This window comes from Schistocerca cancellata, chromosome 2, assembly GCF_023864275.1.
Source record: "Schistocerca cancellata isolate TAMUIC-IGC-003103 chromosome 2, iqSchCanc2.1, whole genome shotgun sequence".
Taxonomy (NCBI): domain Eukaryota; kingdom Metazoa; phylum Arthropoda; class Insecta; order Orthoptera; family Acrididae; genus Schistocerca; species Schistocerca cancellata.
The window spans coordinates 282999491-283015804 of record NC_064627.1 but is presented as its reverse complement, the minus strand read 5'-3'; the positions used below and the strand labels follow the sequence as shown (position 1 = coordinate 283015804).

At 42.8% G+C, this 16314-nt stretch overlaps 1 long non-coding RNA gene across 1 annotated transcript in view; it reads right to left on the bottom strand.

Annotated features, from left to right (window-relative positions):
* Positions 1–16314, bottom strand: part of LOC126161625 (uncharacterized) — a 1324793-nt gene that overhangs the window by 1242437 nt on the left and 66042 nt on the right. The gene's annotated exons all lie outside the window — the stretch shown is intronic.

The following is a 16314-nucleotide window of genomic DNA, read 5'->3' as shown; positions in this document are numbered from 1 at the left end:
TCAGTGACACTCATATCTGCCTCCGTTTACAAGTAAATGCGAACTATTCAGTGGCGGCAATGCCACGATCGCTGGCAAGCTATTGTTGTAAATGCATGTAAATACGGTAGATTAAATAAATGAAATAAAAGTAATTTCGCATGTACCATCATAATAAACGTAATTTTTCCTCACTGATTGTGAAATGTGAGGTAACAGCTTAAAATAAAAGACGTGTGCAGTCACACTTGTGAAGAAAGCAGAAGGGAGACGTGTGATGCGTGTACTGCAGAAGCTGTAGTGCTGCTCCACAGGCTCGCGCCTGCGGTCGGCTCGCGCCGGCAATATTAAACACTCGGAATGTCGTCGGCTCGGCTCCGGGAGGCTCACGCCGTGTCGGCGCGGCCCGGCCGCCAGTGTGAACACCGCAATTCAAAACCATGTGTTTGATATCGAAGCGGGCGGCGGCCCGGCCAGGCTCGGCTCGGCCCGGCCGGCAGTGTGAACGCAGCCTTAACAGTCGGTTGTATGGAGCTTGCGCAGTAAAATGGGTCGACGTGGAGTCGCGACAAAATGGCCACAGCACAGAACACTAAAATATCAGACGTGCAAGGTCATGTTACGGCACGGAAACAGAGACCGATTGTAAACGCTCCGAATGGCCTGTCGGTGAACTTCGAATTCGGGAAAACATGCCGTGATAATCTCTACTCTCGCTTTGCGAAATACGAATAACAGACGATAATATTTTTCATTCCTGTTTATTGGGTGAGTCTGGTAGTAACATGTATTTATTTTATTTATTTGTAAAACCCTACATTGCAACTTCTACCCTGCAGCTGATGTCAAATGGAAATTGTGTTCCTAATTTCGGCCTTGTTGAGTGTATTGCACTCTTCGAACTCCAATGTAAATATGTTGCTCGTATTCTGATTAACCTTTGCTCTGATCCGTAGTATTGGGTGAGGTAAATGATTCCACATTCATTTTTGTTTCATATGAAACACAAACTAGTTTCGTTACAATACTGTGGACTCACCGCTATTTGTTACTGCTTAACCTTTGAGTAGGTGCCTAGGATCAGAAATATCTAGCGAGGGTCACAGTGACTAGATGGTGATTGGAAGGACGATGGAAACACACTAATGGCTTACTGCTGTGAAGAGTGGGAAGGTACTGAAAATGTAAACAATGGCAGATGGCGCGCGTCAGGATGCAACAAGTTGGATCATCCAGTATACAGATATGATCCTGCCTAGTAAAGAATTGAGGAATTTGAGTGGGAATTGTTCGATTTAAATGCACTGTAAGAATACTCCTCGTATTCTACGTTACTTTGTTCCCATCGGTGTTTCGTACTTCCGCACTTAATGGAGGCCATCGAAATTTTCGCTGACTTCTGCTAAAATGTACTCTTTTTAGTACCTGTTAATAAAATGTGAAAACATTTGCGGAGCTACTGTTGCACTTTTTGCACTTGCAAGGAAGAATGTTATAGTCGCTAAATCTACAATGCATACTCATCTACATTTACATCTACATCTACGCACTCTGCAAGTCACTGTGAAATGCATGGCACTAAGTGGCAAGAAACAACACCATTCAAAGCAGAATTACATACAAAATTGAATACAATGCCGTCAAAACCTCCAAAATTCCCCACTAAGTGAGAGAAAGTACAGAAAACTGATGCAAACAAAAATAACTTAGAATACGAGCAAAATACTTACAGTGCATTTAAATCGAGCAGTTTACACACAGATTCGTAAGCAATAACAGAAGTCCACAGAACATCATACAACGAAAGAAGCTTCTGTTTCGTACGGAACAGGAATCATTTCCCCCCTTCCCGTCCAACGATTACTACGGATGCGAGAAGAACCAATCAGAATGTAACACTTTTACAAAGCAATTCAAAGAGCCAACACACAAGAAGTCGGGAAGTCGTAATCAGAAGCACAATGTAATGAAACCAACTTATATTACGTTTGAACCGAAGAGAAACATGGAAGACTAATCATAAGTCAATAAATAAGCGGGATGATGGACTGATAAGCTAGAAGCGTTTCAAGAGGCCTGTGGCAGCAAGCCAAGGTCGTGTTGCGGAAGTCTGTTTATGAGTTTCGCCACCGTGGACCACACCATGGATGAAGCTACCCGATGTGTTGGTGTATCATCGTGGACAGTCAAATGTGTCGACGTGGAATGATGCACAGCTCGCAGCCAATTGAGAACAGTGATCGTAAAAGGCTCATAACCAACAGGGGCCTGAGACGAGTACGAAGCCTCATCGACGACAGCCAGCTTCACAACCGATAAGGAATTGCTGTTGCCAGTGAATACAGACCCTTCTGAACCAGTTACGAACGAACACTGCAAAGGGAACTGCACCTCCGGTGTCGTTACGTAACGGAACTAAAGGAAGGAAACGCAGCGGTTAACGTCCCAACGCGAAGGTCACTAGAGACGGAGCTCGGATAAGGCAGAATGAGGCAGCAAATCGACCATTTCCTTCCTCCTTTTAAGGCTGTCCTCAGAGTGACATCGACAACGATCGGCAGACGCGATCGCCACAGGCCGCCCAATGGGATCGGCCGACCCCGTCGTCAGAGCACGTCCGATCTCCATCGTCAGCTTTTGGCGGGATCAAGGAGGATAGGTTAGATTAGGTTAGAAACTATTCTCTCAAAGATGTAGATAATATTTCAACTTCCTTGGGCTGGATGGATGTCACAACGCCTCTGCGTGTTTGAACACGAGTGCTGCATTGCTGCTTTTGCTACTAAAAAGACGCCGAATGCATCTGAATGACCCGTATGTGCCTCGAAAAGAGCGTGGCGAGTACTGTACACTTTTACCTCACTTACTGGAATAACCAGAAAAGTTTTATGAATACATGTGATGAAGAGATGAAACGTCCTATTACACACTCGAGATGAATCGTGGAGTCGTTGAAAAAGATCACAAACACTCTTCACAACCTCAAATAAATTCAGCAATGCAGAAACACGTCAGCTAAACTTCAGTGTCTGTCATTCACACACATACAAATTTTAGAATAACATACTTAGAACACCTAAAGCACTGAAAAGTGGAAACACTCTCACTACATTTGCAAACCACCTCATAACACAGGGTCACCCCTCCCCCGCCTCCCTGCTGGTATAAAAACACTAGTAAGCAGTAGCCATGATTCTTGTACAGCTAACGCCCACCTACTTCAACCCAAAAAAGATCCATTAAATTAACTTAAACCATTAAACAGGCCATCCTTTTCACTCCCACAAATTATTTCTTGAGATTATAATTTACGTCTATAATTGCCGATAAACATTTTGCGTACTTATGGTTCCGAATAAGGCTATCACTTCAGTATACGGATTCCGAGCTATAGTCCGATTATAATATTTTTCATCCTCAGGATGCCGGAAACTCATTTTTTTCTTAGACTAAACTTGTAAGTTTCTCACAGTCCGTATTTCGCGTGTGAGAAAGTCGGCCGATTCAGCCCAAGAAAACAAACTGATTTCAATTTCACCGATTGCCATCCGTCCGAAGTGTGTACGTTCAGTGAGATCGGGTGCAGTGCGACCATGCTCGTACTGACGGAATAGTTTGAAAGGATCGTCCATCTTCGCCCGGCGTCGGTCGTCGGTGGAATCCATCGGTGTCGGTTCGAATGTGATCGCAGCATTAATCAATTGCGAGAAACCATAACCTAAATTTAAATGGTCGGACGGAGAACTGAACCCCATTCCCCCGAATTTCGGTTCACGGCCACTGCGGCAAGTTGCTCGGTGTAAATTCTACTGCAACCACAACGTGTCTATTTTTATTCTTCCGCTCAGCGTGGAACTTATTAGACTCGCTCACAGTTCTTCGCTTCTTGAGTCTTGATGCTTGCGTGAACTACCTTGATCGTCCTCTCTGTATTCCTTCGTCATTCCCTCTAGTTAGTTAATTACTTTCATGTTCCATGGATCATTTTGCACGATAAATCGTCATGATGTGGGACGCGTCATTTTACATTCATATTGCAAACTAATTTGTACATCTATTTGCACTCTAAACATCACCATATTATTATTATTATTATCAATATTTTTTTCCGAACTGAAAACAAAGTATATAGATTGAGTTAGCCATTTCTACCCACCATCTTTTACACATTACAAACATAGAAATTCTTCTACGGAATAGAAGGAGCTGTCAAGGTCAATTTATTTTCAAATTTTACCTTGCTGTCTGTTAGACATTTTATATCTCTGGATGAGTGGTCAAAAATTTTTGTTGCAGCTCTGTGCACCCCTTTCTGTGATAAAGATAACCTTAATATTGAGTAATGAATGTCATTTTTTCTTCTAGTATTGTAATTATGTACCTCATTGTTCCTTTTGAACTGTAGTGGATTATTTACAACAAACTTCATGAGGGAATAAATATACTGTGAAGCCGTGATCAGAATGCTCAACTCCCTTAAACAGCTGTCTACAAGATGATCGCGGGTGAGCACCACATGTTATTCTTACAGCACGTTTTTGGGCAATGAAGTAGTGATGAATGGTGTAGTGGGGCCTAAACATATTCCTCGTCCTTGCAGTAATTCTTTCTTGTAGGCTCCTTTCTCTCTTCTGTTCTTCTTAGTACTCCTTCGCTGGAGACTGTGCAAACCTGGAAATCCCTATCGTTACGTTAAACCTTAATTTCCTATCCCTCAAATACGGCCACGAAGTATTTCGTTGACAGTACACTTCTTTTTACCTATTACAGAGCGGTGATGGGGTCTAGAGGCCGATAAGTGCTGCTATATCCTTAGAAGCTCTGGCACTGAGAAGAATGGACCGAGTGGAATGCGAATTCCACACAAATACGTGGCATTGCTTAAAATTCCGGTCCCGTGCGTCACGTGAATTCCGCAGCTCTACGGTCCGTGACCGTGAATGCTGCTCGCAAGCGTATGAGTCATGGTTTCCTGTGGTTTCCTTATTGCACGTAAAGCGAATGCTGATACGACTCTTTAAACGAAAATACAATCGCTTTTCTGCCCCGACCCCGACTCCCTACCTATCCTACACAAGAAAAAAATTTCTATTTCCATTTGTCACATAGCAAATTGTTCAACTGTGCTCTTAAATCCGAAGACTGGTTTCCTGCATCTCTCTACGCTAGCCTATCACGTGCAAGTCTCTTCACTATGCATAACTACTGCAGCCTACACCCACTTGAAACTGAACCTTATTACTGTAGGCGGGCCTTTGCCTAACTCTACAACCCCCCTCTCCCCCCGACAAACACACACACACACACACACACACACACACACACCACCACCACCACCACCACCATTACCAAAGTAATTATTCCTCGACACCTCTGAATATATCCGATCACACTATTTTTTTTTTCTTTACTTTGCCGGCTCGTGCTATAAAGCTCTTTCTTCTCAGTTCGGTGCAGTACTCCTTCATTAGTTATTCGATATCCTCGTCGAATCTTCACCCTTCTTTTGTAACAGGACCACCCGACATTACGGGCCATGAGTGTTTACAATTTCATCATGACTGTACTCTACGTGATGATGCTATACATGGATATATATTTTATTTACTTACTCTGTTAACATCACGAAGACATATGGTTACTAATCTTCCAGGCCATGTACATTACGATTACTGCTTGTAATACTTGATAGCCTACTGTTATGTAGGTTTTTGTCCTAAGTATGTACATGTTCTCTCTTTGGATCAGTCTGAAGATGATCATAATGACTGGAAGCGGCAATTGAATAAACAAATATTTGCTGTCAGAGACTGTTGTGGTACTTACTAAATTTCACGTCAAGTACTACGTTAACAAGAGACAGCCATAGTTTCTCGAGCATTTCTAGGGGGAGTCAGAAGCAGAAACGGACGTACACTGTGGCGCTCATCCCAGCCCCGCCAGTTACCATGGCGGGCAGCTGCTGGACGGTGAGCCAAGAGAAAGAAGCAGAGACGAAACAGGCGACGCCTCGGAGTATTCTCCGTCTCTCATCGCGCAGAACGACTCACCCGCTCGCCTTCTTACTGAACATTACTTAAACCAGAGGAAGAGACGAACTGTTTTACAGGCCACGACGATAGTGACGTAAATACACTGCACATGTGGAGCAAGCCATCAGCTTTACTGTGTACACTCACGAACAAATGCACTGGGCTTTCATTTTTTGTCTGGGACATCGTTAGAGAGTTGTGTTAAAAACAGTTCTCACTGTAACGCTTCTGGCCTAGGCTTTCTGGAGGTTTCCACTGTCTGTAGAACTGGGTATCCCTTCCTATAGATTCGCAATTAGTACTCCTTATGCCCGACTACCTGCTTGCCTGGTTTGTGGCTGTAAATTTCCTCGCTTTCCAGTAGGACAATGCTCGATCTCTGCGTTCTCCCTTAGGTTTAGGGAATGAAGAGTATTAAAGTAATGTTCTAGTGTACTTGGTGAAACCGCTTCATGCGTTATATCTGCCTTCGACCTAAGTGTTGGATTCAACATCACATTACTTTACTAGAGAGGTATTTCAGATTTACAGGATGTGCTACGCCCATGCTTCCTCCGAGCTTACTTAGATACGAGCGGACATAAAGGGTGTTTCCGTAAGAACGTGCAAAAATTTAGCGGGACATACAGGACGCTCCACTGAACAGTTTGAGGTAGGGAACCTGGGGTCGGAGAAGCCAGAAGAAGGAGATAATAGAAGTAAAATCACATTATTGTGTACTTTATTTACGTTAGTTACAGTTAACTGCAAATACCACCATTGAAAAAATGAACGTACTATCTGTACTGTATCCTACAAAATGTGTTGAAACTGACTGTCATCAACCTCACTGCTACCATGGTATCGGCGAACATCTTCAAAATCGAGTGTGCGAGTCCTCATTTTGTCAGGTTTCTCGTTTCTTCTTTCCAATGAACCAGTCTCCCGCATTCGCCGATCGCGATTCGTCGCGACGGATGGTGCCTGTTAGGAAATATTTTCCTGTTCAGCCTATCAGCAGCGGGAGCATTGCAACGTTCTCCACCATACACAAGGTACATGTCAGTGAGTTCTGCGAAACTGTACTAGTACTGCTCCATCGTATTGTACTGTACGTCTCTGAATAGCGCTGAGTAATGAATGGGTCGGTCGTTGATTCATAGCTCGTTCTGCCATAGGACAACGTAAATACGATACAGCAGAGCCGCCGTATGGACAAGTAGAGTAAACAAAATCTTCCATCATGACTTCCTAGTAATCAGGCTTGTCCTCCTCGGTGCCTTGCAGGAAATAAAGAATGTACATGTTAGTAAACAGCATAGCACGTGTAGACTTGTACGCATGTTAGCTGTAAATAAGCTGGAAAACAGTAATGCTAGACAAAGCGGTGGACAAGTTTACTTTAATATCTCCTTAAGCTGGCGTATCCGATCGCAGGTTCCCTACCTCAAACTATTCAGTGAAGCATCCTCTACGCCCCGTCACGTTTTTGCACGCTCTTACGGAAACACCCTGTATTGTTTAATGTGGACCACGTACCACAGTACAGCTTGACATTTCGGGTGAATGTTGTCAGTTGCCCTGTTAACAGAGCACGTCCCTTCCCCCTTTCACCAGCTTAAAATTGGTTCAAATGGCTCTGAGCACTATGGGACTTAACATCTATGGTCATCAGTCCCCTAGAACTTAGAACTACTTAAACCTAACTAACCTAAGGACATCACACAACACCCAGTCAGCTTAAAATAACCCAGCTAGCACTCAAGCTTATTTCAAGGTGGATATTGAGTTTAGGTTCAGTTGAAAATTCAAGATTGAAAAATCAACCTGTTACACAGTTTACATCAAGCTGTAAAAATTTAGCTTGAATTAAAATAATTTTCCCAAGCTTGAAATGAACTGTAATTTCCCTGGAAGGCTGTACAGCAGATGCGCGTGCAGCATAGCTTCCATAGATGTCCACGGGAAGTGCCACAAGCATTTATAAGCCTTGCACTGACTCTGCTCGGTTTACGGCCATTTTACCTTTGTGACACGCATTAATGATTGTTGACTGTTGTGAAGTTTGTTTTATACTGGAGAATAGTTCGCTAAGTGTGTGGCGTCTCGTGCCTTACTGCTACACCGGGTCTGAAGAGGATATATAGTGTATTACAGGTATGTTGGTGCATTTTTCTCTAGTGGTACGTTAATATTACAAATGTTAAATACTATTACGTAACATAAAGAAATATCATATTCTTTTATATAGAAAAATTGAGCCTGGATGAAAGTGAAATGGATTACCAGCTAAGAATACATATTACAAGTTGTTCAGCAAAAAGAGATCATTTTAAACTAGCTCTCTAGTACGTGGCACCAATAAATTAAAACTTAATTTTATTTTTAAAATCTCGCCTTTTTATATATATCGCCCTATTACAGTTGTTTACTTGTAAGTACTCGCGTGTGTCACACCATGAATGAATAATCGTGAAGTGCGAAAAGTTTCTTTGTGAATACAAATAGTAATGACATGGTGAACGGGAAAAAGTACATCAAGAACCAGTCACTACATAGGTGTCAGTCTTTTATATTTACGTAGCTTTGACTGCTCTTCAATTGCGGTAATATGAAATTTCTTCCCGTTAGTATGACACTCTTGCACAAAGTAAACACGCTCAAAAAATTCAAGTCAAAGAAGTCTTAAAGTTGGGGCAACAGTAAAATCAGAGTTGCAGTCTGTTATTAGCCATCACTCTTGAGAGATTTTGTTGAAGCTGTTAATTCTTTCTGTGGTGATGGACACAAAATTTCTTGTGACTCATGCCTGGCAAAAGTTAAGCATATTCATAATAAGTGTAACATTACTTTTCATATTTAGGTTGATCAGTTTCAACTTTTTACATTTGTTATGTTTAGGTGTGGCTAACATTTTCTTTTACCTGTTACAGGATCATTATACCAGCAGAAGTCAGCGAAATTTGAACCTGCTCTGGTCTGTGTGCTGGGGCCGGAGGGGCAGCAGAATAATTAAATTTTGAAATAAAACAATTTTAAACACTTTGAAAATAAAAAATTTTAAACATAAATGTCTTGATAATTTTTTCACACCATTTCCATTCTGATATTTATTTAATTAATTAGGTTCAATAAATTCAGATTAACAATTATATAGCTTAAAACAAGCTGTAAATACCAGGCTGTATTCCACGTGTGTAGATACAGCTGGAGCCAAACTTGATAAGTCAAGCTTGAAATATAGCTTGAACTCTGCCAACTTTGATGTTTGTTTCAAGCTTGAATCCAACTAATAGGCCTGAATATTCCAGCTTTGATCAAGCTTATATACTTGAACTTTACATCTGGAAACAAGTTTGAAACCGGCTTACTGTGCTATCTGGGAAAGTAACCGAATTCGTCTGGCACGATTCCTCGAAGACCCTTAAGAGGGATGTTCAGCCGCCTGTCTGCAAGCTCTTTCAATTGGATGCCACTTCGGCGTTTTGTAATCCTGCCGGGGAAAGGCGACCTACAGCTTAACGTGGTATCTGAACCACGTGTCGTTCCTGCAGTATCTTCACATCACTGAGAGGCGAGGGGAGCTCGAAAAACTCAACTCTGGGGATTCTATCACGGGACTTTATGGTCACCAGAATACGCCAACCTACGGTCCCCAGGTTTGCACTTCACCACTAGACCAACTATCCCGAGTCTGAACAGAGGTCGATGTCGAAGCGGCTTTAAACTCTAATCTCGGTTCCTTTCCTGCGACACTCGCTGAGCGGGTTCACATCGGTTTTCATCTCAGACAGGCCGTTTGGAAAAAGCTCTTGTCGCAGTGCAGTAGACCCTCATTAGACAGGCTGACACGGGGAGGAAGCAGGCGCCTTTTTTATCGTTCCGCGGGCTGAATGGACGAGGCGGCGGCAGCGGGGACGGCGCCGGCAGCCATTTGCACACAATCGCGGCCAACGACCTCGGCCGCGCGCGCGCCGCCGCCCAGCACTGGGTCACACTGCACCGCGCTGCGCCGTGCCGCTAATGCGTTGCAACACTGCCAGTATGTCGATACTTCTTTTGGTATCACGTACTGTCATCTCGATACTTTTCAATTGATACTTTTACTCCTATCACCAGTTTGCACGTATTCAGAAAGCGTACATGTCGTTCCACGCTAAGACCATTCGCAATAACAGTGCCTCATTAGGCGGCCACACAAGAGTGGATTTCAGCGGCGGGCCGCGATTATTTTCGACTCATTCTGGAAGACGTGTTGTCCCTGGAGCCACAGCCTGCAGACAATTACCCTCAGTTCTCGGGACCCGCGATCCGGACTCTAGCTACGCACACAAATGCAGATTTCTGCGACGGGCCACATACAAGAAGTCCGTGAGTTTTCATGTGGTTTCAAAGATGGTTCAAATGGCTCTGAGCACTATGGGACTAAACACCTATGGTCATCAGTCCCCTAGAACTTAGAACTACTTAAATCTAACTAACCTAAGGACATCACACAACACCCAGTCATCACGAGGCAGAGAAAATCCCTGACCCCGCCGAGAATCGAACCCGGGAACCCGGGCGTGGTTTCCTGTGGTTTTCACATGACAATAACTTCTAGTTCCTTCCAGCATGGCGAAGCAGTGGACCAATAAATACATCAAAAACTTTTACAACTGTACCAAAAAAAAAAAAAAAGGTTCAAATGGTTCTAAGCCCTATGGGACTTAACATCTGAGGTCATCAGTCCCTTAGAACTACTTAAACCTAACTAACCTAAGGATATCACACACATCCATGCCCGAGGCAGGATTCGAACCTGCAACCGCAGCAGCGCGGTTCCGGACTGAAGCGCCTAGAACCGCTCGGCCACAGAGGCCAGCACAACTGTACCGCGAAAGACTTTATTTGTAAGAAATGACTTGCGAACGTTACCACGAACAAAAATATTAAAAAGTAGGATGTAAGAGGAGATGGGTGAAACATTTCTAGACATTTTCCAGTAAAAACTAAGCTACAAAGTTTGAGGTTGAGGTGTAGCATGCACCGCGGCCTCGATCCGCGGATAAATAACGAAAATTCGCCGAATTACCCGACACACAAAGGTATCCTCAGGCGTATCTGAGGAAACAGTTATGAAAGGGTGAGGTTGGATGCAGTTAGTGGATACGGGCCGAACCTGAGGTCGGCCGGCCGGATATGTGTAAATTATCCACGGAATCGGTCCGGCGAAGAAATCTGCTGACGACTTTGATGTTTAGGTGTTCCGGGTTTCCTGCACGCACAGTTCCGCTGCGTCACAGAGTGTAACTGAAATGGCGTGTTAACTGGAAACGCACTCCAACGCTCCAAAGTTGAAGTACGCGGGACAGTATGATTCTTGTGAGCAAATCATTTAAACTGCTCACAGGTTCACCACGAAATTCTGGTGGTATACTGCCCAAACGCAATGTCGCGTCCTGCTGTGGTGAAATGGCACCAAGAATTTGACCAAGGTCGCACAGACGTACGCTATGCAGTTCACCATGAGGGGAGATCTTGCACCATGCGATCGTCGAGTACGTGAACGACTATTAGAACGTTATAACGTTGTTTACAGAACTTGGTGACTGTTGAAAAATAGTATCATGTACTTTGAAGGGCGTGCAGCATTCAATAAAAGTTACTTGGCCTTGAACCGTATAGAATAATCCTCTTAAGAATTTATTACATGTTTGTTATTCACCAAAAATTCAACGCTTTCAACAATACTGAATGCGCGAACACCAAAGGCCAAAAATTGAAAGAGCGATGCGCGAATGTGCGCCGGAGATATTGTCCGAAAAAATCTAGCGTCAATTGCCAACCTTAGCAACGCCTTGATCGCATTTCGTTCACTTGCAATCCCTTCCTTTTTAAGATTCGATAAGTTGTTTGTATTTGTATTGTTCCTTAAAACAGTTTACGTGCAACAACTACTAACGTCTGCCACATGTGGAACTTATCAGTATTTTGGTAAAGGGCATAATAATGAATATCGATGCAAAAATCTGTTTAAAAAGACTTCGGAAAACACTTCAGACACGAAAAAGTCTTTAAGAAAACACCCCATCACAATGGCCAGCTAATAAGAGTGAGTATTCTGTTACATATTTGATAGTATAACACGTGACGACAGTGGTGGAAAAAGGGCGTGATTTTTGTATAAAAAGAAACGTAATTTGGAACTATTTAGCTCTTTCGCTCATAAACTACACTGTAATTTCATAATTCAGGCTCCAAAACAAAAAATATGGTATCTGAAATGAAAACATTGCGCTGTTTAACGATTGTATTATTCTGTTTGAAAGTTGTGAAATCGACTATCAGATTTGAAAAAGAGAGATAGAGACACTGCAACCGATCACAAGCATCTACTCTAATTTTTTTTTACAAAGATAAATATCGATAATTCAAGGTACCGGTACCTTTCTTTTAATAGTTTTATGAGCACGACATTACTCATGACTCAAGTATCAATAGTTTTCTTTCGATACTCCACACTTGCCGAATGGCATCAGTATAACGCGAAACAAGACATTGGGTAGAATATCAGGAGGGGGACCTACATAAGTTACAAAAACCAGACGTTGTTAAGACTTAGGTAATTAGGCAATGACTGACAGAAACGGGGCAGAGGACGCTATAGAAGACCACTGGGTAGTTTTGAGACACGAAATAGAGAAGGCAGTATAGGACTCAACAGGAAAAACGGCAAAGCTCAGTAAAAATACTTGGGTAACACGCGAGACACCGAAAAAAAAATATATAAAACAGCAAATGAAGCACAGTAAAGGAAACGTACGCGTCTAAGCAACAAGATAGGAAAAAAAATCCAAAATGACAAAGCAGGTATGGCTACAGGAGAGAAATGCAAAGCCGTAGAAGTATGCATGACTACGAGAGAGATAAAGACGGCTTACAGAAAAATTAAAGAGACATTTCAACAAAAGGGATGTAGTTGTATGAATATCAGCAGGTCACATGGCAAGCCAGTACTGTACAAAGAAGAGAATGATCAAATACTGAAAAATACACACAGGGGTTATACAAGGGACACGAACTTGAAGACAATATTATGGAAAGGGAAGTGAAAGTAATTGAAGTTTAGATGAGAGCTGGGATAGTACGAGAAGAATGTGATAACGTACTAAATGACTTATGTCGAAAACAGTTACCTGGAGTCAGACGACATTCTCTCTGAATTATTAAGCTGCTTGGCTGGTTTTCAAGATATATGAGATAGACGAAATACCGTCACACCTCAAGAAGTATGCAATAATTACAACACCAAACAGGGCAGACGCTGAAATATGTCATGGCCGCAAAATACTGGCACGAATTATTTTCAGATGAATGGGAGAACTGGAGAAGCCGACCTCGGGTAACATCAGTTCGGATTCCGGAGAAATGTAGGAACACGCGAGGCAGTACTGACCCTACGACTTATCTTGGAACACATGTTGAAGATAGGCACACCAACATTTACGATTTAAATAACGAATGACACAGTTGCAGGTGTTCCAAAAACATCGTTTACCATGAATGAAATTAAACATAATTTTTAGCAATTGTATATTTAGACAAAGCTTTTGACAATGTAGAGTGTAATAGAGTCTTCGAAGTTCTGAAGGTAGTAGGGATAAAAAACAGGCAGCGGAAGGTTCTTCATGACCTGTAAACAAACCAGACTGCGTTTGTAAGTCTCGAATGGCATAGAAGGGAAGCAGAAGTTAACAAGGGAGTGAGGCAGAGCTGTAGCCAGTCACCGAAGTCATTCAATCTATGTACTGAGCAGACAGTAAAGAAAACAAAAGAGATATACGGACAGGAAATTAAAGTCCAGCATGAAAAAATAAAAAAAATGAGGTTTGCTGATGACACTGTAATTCTGTTAGGGGCGACAAAGGATCTGGAAGACCAGCAGAACGTAATGGATGGTGTCTTGAAAAGACGTTGTAAGACAAATATCAACAAAAGAAAAGCAAGGGTAGTGGAATGTACCCGAATTACATCAGTTCAAGAAACGAGACACTGAAAGTACGGGCAGAGTTCAGGTATTAAAATCCTGAAGATTATATGAGGTGATCGCGTAACTATTGTAATGAATCGAATTGGAGAGAAAAGTAATTTATTGCATAACTTGACTGAAAGGAGATTTAGGTGGGGGGAAGTGAGGGAGGTAAAAAATTTAGAGGGAGACCAAGGCTTGAATACATAGGCTGCTGTGCAGAGATGGTGAGTCGTTCACAGGATAGAATGGGGTGAAGAGCTGTATGAAACCAGCCTTCTGATTATGATGTCCTACCAAAATGTTACGGATTAAAACTAGTAAATACTTTCAGAGTAATGAAAACTATCGGGAAGATTAGCTAATCTTTCACAAATACTGAAACTATTTATTAAAGCACATTGGTTACTATACTGTCCAATACATTTTGCAGCCATGACTGCCAAAAAAGAGTATATTTGGACTGAGGCTGTGACACGTGCTGTCACATGGTCACAACAGTAGCATCTTTTGTTTGGCAAAACCATATGTGATGCAAGTTTTTCTTTTATTTATGCTTTAAAGATAACACTCACCAAGAGGCGCCCATTAACGATAACAAAGTGCTTGTGTCATTCCCGGAAGCTGTTCATCGCTTTGGAAGTAATCGCGGCACGGAACAGCTCCTATTCTTGCACAAAGTCGCTCTAACACTGTGGGTGAGCAACATAAAACAAAGGAAATAGGAGATACAAACAAAAACCTTCTATTAGCCTTGGTGGTGCCCTCAATCGCTCAGCAAACGGTTTAGCTATGTTCATAAGGCTTCTGTCAGCGAAGGCGTCTGTTGATTCCGATAAAGTCATATATCTCTGGCTATCCACTGAACTGCAATACAGACAGCTTTGTATCCAACTCCGGATCTAACTGGTATCAGCTGGCGTCACGCCGTCCGCTCATGGTGGGCGGAATGGTTTACTGTCTTTCACCAGCAGCTTCCTCTCATTAAAGGTAAAACGTCTGGGTTAGTAAGCGGGGCCATATACGTCTTCAGTATCAAGTTTATTGTGAATGACCATTTTCCGCAGCAAGTATACAACAATTCGTTTTACAAATTAATCGCCTTTTTCTTGCTGCAATAGCAGTATTTAATTTCCAGGCGTGTTTTGAATTTTACATAAAAGGCGTCTTCGCTTCCCCACATGTGGGCACAGTTTAAGGGACACACTTCTACTGCACTTAACTTCATCACATAAGCGCGTAGAAATTATCGGTTTCCTTGTCTCTCACACTTTGGCGTGTACTATATGATGCGAAACACTTCACGTGGGATCTGCGTCTCTTTTTCCCTTTCGCCGTAGCTGTAATCAATTGGTATAAGATCTGTACAGCCTCTGCAGCAAATTTTCTGGAATCAAGGCTGGATGCCAAATCTACGATGCAGCGTCTGTCGCCAAGCCCAGTGCAGGTATAAATAGGCGTTACTCACGCGTACTCGTGCTTGGGTAAGCAAACTTGCGTGCGAAGGCTGTGCACATATGCGCGCTCGCACACACACACACACACACACACACACACACACACACACAGAGAGAGAGAGAGAGAGAGAGAGAGAGAGAGAGAGAGATAGAAGCACTAAGTGCAGCAGACACGGCGCGAACATGTACTGCAATTCTGTGTCATGGCCCACCACACGCCAGGCCAGCAAAACCCAACTGGACCTGGTGCGCTTTCCTTTATGAGACTGCAGTAAATTACCTCTCATTAGCGCCGCGTGAAGCGATCGGCTGGTTGCTGCGTTCCACGCTCTGTGTGAATAAGGTGAGGCGTAACGGATTTGGGTTAGATGGCGTACTTGACTCAGCGAACCTGTTGTTACCGTGGGAAGAATGACGAATTTCCAGTTCTTTCGAAGGAACATACACCGTGCATTCAAATAATTTCCAGTTCTTTACAATCGAAATGAAGGTGAAAGATAATTACTCGTATTAAACAAGGTGAAGGAAAGGTGTAAACTCGGCGTAACTCCGAAAGAATGAAATACGGCGTAACTTCGAAAGAATGAAATACGGCGTAACTTCGACATCGGTAGCTGCGTGAGGGTCTCTGTGGACGATGTTGTACTCTTATAGAAAGGTTGCAAGGTACGAAGAATGTAGCGAAATGTAGGAAGACCTGCAGACGATTCGAGATTGGTGCTTTCCAGCACAGAGAGGTATGTAACAAGCAACAACAATGTGCTGTGCATTTGAGTTTAGCTTCAAATCGACAGTCAGTACGCCATATTATTTCTACACATCTGGTGCAGTTTTAATGTGGAGCTATTGCACTGAG